We start from the raw sequence: 3991 nt of genomic DNA, 5'->3' as shown, positions 1-3991 counted from the left end.
TTTGATTCATCTGGTTCTTTCTTCTGTCTTCTCCATTCTTCTGCTGAACTCACTTATATGTTTCAATTCTAAACTTTCCACTTGTTTCTTCTTCTTTTCTTTGTATTTTTTCTATTTCTTTGTAGAGACTTTATTTTTTTATTTGTTTAAAACATGTTCATAATTTTCTGTCAAAGCATTTTTATAATAGCTTCTGTAAAATCCTTGTTAGATAATTTCAACAACTGTGTCATCTCAGTGTCAGTATATTTCAATTTCTTTTTCCATTCAATTTGATATTTTCCTGGTTCATGGTATGATGAGTGATTTTCATTTGTATCCTGGCTAATACATTTTGGGTATTATGTCATAAAGTTCTCAATCTTATTTAAATCTTCTGTTTTAGCAAGTATGAATATTTAAATCCTCTGTTGTAGCAAGTATATGCATACACATACACATATATACATGCAAATACTGTTGTATTACCTCGTGCTATTACTGTCATTTCTTTTCTGTGTATGTTATAAGCCTCACAACACACTGTTAGTGTGTTTGCTTTGTTATTTGGTTCTCTTTTAAAGATAAGAAAAGTGTCTACTTTATTTAACTGTATTTTTATTTGTTCTATCACACTTTTTTCTTTGTATACATGTAAATTTCCATCTGCTATCTTTTTTTTTTTTTTAAACAGTCTCCACTGTCACCCAGACTGGGGTGCAGTGGCATAATCTTGGTTCGCTGAAATCTCTGCCTCCTGGGTTCAAGCGATTCTCCTGCCCAGTAGCTGGGACTACAGGCGGTCCCAGCGCTCTTGGCTAATTTTAGTATTTTTAGTAGAGACAGGGTTTCCCCATGTTGACCAGGCTGGTCTTGAACTCCTGACCTCAAGCGATCCACCCACCTCAGCCTCCCAAAATGCTGGGATTACAGGTGTGAGCCACCGTGTCTAGCCTCCATCTGCTGTCTTATTATTTCTTTCTAAAAAAAAAACTTTCCTCAACATTTTTGGCAGTAAATTCTCTCAGCTTTTGTGTGTCTAAAATCTCTTCATTCTGCCTTCGTTTTTCTAAGACATTTTCACTGGATATAGAATTCTTGGTTGACTGATGTTTATTTCAGTACGTTAAAGATGCTTCTCCATTTTCTTCAGTTAAATTCTGATGAGAAGTTGTCTGTAATTCTTATTTATTTTTTCTCTGTGTGTAAGCTGTTCCTTTTGAAGCTTTCTGGCTGTCGCCTAGATTTTCTCTTTCATTTTTGGTTTTCTGCAGTTTGATTGTGATGTAGACAGGTATATAGATTTTTAATCCTGTTTCAGGTTTCCTGAGCTTCTTCAATCTGTAATTAGTTGACTCTCATTAATTAAAAAATAATTCTCAGCCAGTCTTTTTAAATATTTCTTCTGCCTATTTTCCTCTCCACCTTCTCCAATTTTATATATTTTATGTTGTCCCATTGCCTTATACCCTTTGCTTTATTTTTTCTCTTTGTTCTTTCTTTGTGTTTCCCTTTGTTTAATTTCTATTTACCTACCTTCAGGTTCACTGATGTTTTATTTTGATATGTCCAGTTTGCTGATAAACCCATTGAAAGAGTTCTTCATCTCTGATACTATGTTTTTTATTTCTAACATTTTCGTTTGACTCTTGTTGTAGTTTATATCTCTCTGCTGACATCCACCATCTGTTCATGCATTATTGTCTGCTTGTTGTACTATAGTCTTTAGCATATTTAACATCTGTACTTATTTATTAATTAAAATATTTAACACCTTTATGATAGTTCCAATATCAGGTCATTTCTGGGCCAAGCTCTGCTGAATGCTTATCAGCACTGCTACAGCAAAATGCGGTGGTGTAAATGCTGGCCATCATTATCAAGAAAGGAAAATGCAGTGTGAAGATAGAAAAGGAAGAGATAAACCTATCGTATTTTAAAACACTATGATCATAGAAAATTCAACAAAACCCAACAGAAATAATGAGAGTTTTTGGCAAGGTCAAATTTCAGAAAATTAATAGCATATTTCAAAAATTAATTCATAATTCAAAAATTAGTAGCATGAACAACAATCAACTGGAAAATATTCTTAAAAAATAAAATGCCATTCAGAATTGTAACACTATCTGTAAAGCATCAGGAATTAGCAAATAATAAAAGCAATTTGGAAAAATGTTAAAATTTAATTCAACTTTGTACAACAGAATCTAAATAAATAGAGAGTTAATCATGTTCTTGGATGGAATGACTTTTTGAAAATGTCAATTCTCCCAACATTGTTTCATAACATCAAAACATGAATCAAATGCCAGATGTATTTTTAAGGCACTTGTTAAACTTATTCTAAAATGGTTTAAGGCATAATATTCCACTATGTAGTAGTCTACGAAGGGTTAAGTCAATTTTAAAAAAGAAGAGCACAGAGTGGGATCTTGCTCTATGAGCCACTAAGACAAGCTTCAAAGACACAGTAATAAAAGCAGTATGGCACCAGACAAGAATAGACAAACAGGCCAATGAAATGGCATAAAAGGTCTCAGACAAGATCCCTTGTATATGGGAACTTAATATATGATAAAAGTAGCAGTATAGATCAATAAAGAAAGGATGATTCAGTAGACATTTCAATGGTGTAGTGGTAAACCAGTTCCCTAAAGGAAAAAATACTTGATTTATTGCTAATTCTCATGGCATAAAAATTCCCAGCGTGGACTATTTCAAACTGCCAACAATTTAGCAACCAGCTTGCAAAATTCAATATTTAACAATTGGCTCTTGCCACCTGGCACAAGTTGCTCCAACACATCCCTGGGTGGCTTTCGTTATGGAGGAAAATAAAACCAGATTCTTACCCAACATCATTTAGGAAGAGGTACTGTAGATGGGCAAAAGACCTAAGAAATGGAGATACTAACTATAAAATAATCAAATAATGTAGAAGAATGCAGTATTGACTTCTGAAGGGGGATAGGAATTTTAAACATAACCTTAGATCCTTTTATGGATCATAAGCATTATGATTGATTTTTCATACTAAAGTATGAGATGTGCCTCCTTCAAGCCTTTTTATAACATTGGCACATTACCCACTGAAGGTGAAAAAACCAAAACATAACATTACCGTAAAAGCAGAAAACCATAAGGCACAATGATTGTATTAAAATTAAAAATTCATGTCCAGTGAAGGACACCATGGACAAGCAAGCAGGTACGAAAAACATAAGAGAGGATATTTGCAATCAATACACTAAAAAAAGAGGCTAATATCTCTGTTAGCTAGGAATCTATCAAGAATAAGTAAAAGACAACCCAACTGAAAAATATATAACAAGTAATTCATGGAAGAAAAGTCCAAAAGGCTGACAAACATACAAAAAGATATTCAAAATTATTAGTGATTAGGAAACCATAAACTAAAATAACATTTCTTTGCACTTAAATGAGAAATGTCATTGAAAAAGTGAGAAAATGAAAATATTGGTAAAAATGTAGGAATATAGGAATCTCATGTGTTGTTGGTGAAAATATGGACAGGGCAGCCACTTTGGAGATTAATCCGGAAGTACTTAGTCAATCTAAGTATATTTATACCCAATGACCCAGCAACTCCACCAGAAATATGTTTTCTAGAATATATACCACTTCTGGATATGTATTCTAGAAAAATTCTAACACACTCCTATAAAATAACATGCATTAAAACCTGTGATTTGCATAGGCATAAGAGGCAAAGTAGGTGTTCATTCCTGGATTAATAGTACAGCAACATGGCAATATATTAAAAACATAACTGAGTGAAAAAAGTAAAAAAATACCATGAGCACAATCCCTTCATGTAAATTAAAAGCGTATGCACACAAAACAACATAGTTTTTATGAGAAGACCTACAAACAATCAGATACACATAAAGCACCTTATAATTGCGGCATACGGAGGAGGGAGGAATGAAAGTGTGGAATGAGATCCTGTGCAGGCCAATGATACCATGAGAACTCAAAGCTCTACACC

General features: G+C 33.4%; 1 non-coding gene across 1 annotated transcript; it reads left to right on the top strand.

The window, feature by feature from the left end:
* The first annotated feature begins 2974 nt into the window (after positions 1-2974).
* LOC123570123 (small nucleolar RNA U13) lies at positions 2975-3077 on the top strand. The gene has a single exon (XR_006694129.2). It is a non-coding gene; the product is annotated as a small nucleolar RNA U13 (small nucleolar RNA).
* Positions 3078-3991: the final 914 nt, after the last annotated feature.

This window comes from Macaca fascicularis, chromosome 18, assembly GCF_037993035.2.
Source record: "Macaca fascicularis isolate 582-1 chromosome 18, T2T-MFA8v1.1".
In the NCBI taxonomy this organism is placed as follows: Eukaryota; Metazoa; Chordata; class Mammalia; order Primates; family Cercopithecidae; genus Macaca; species Macaca fascicularis.
The sequence above is the reverse complement of the archived record's forward strand: the minus strand, read 5'-3'. Positions and strand labels throughout refer to the sequence as shown.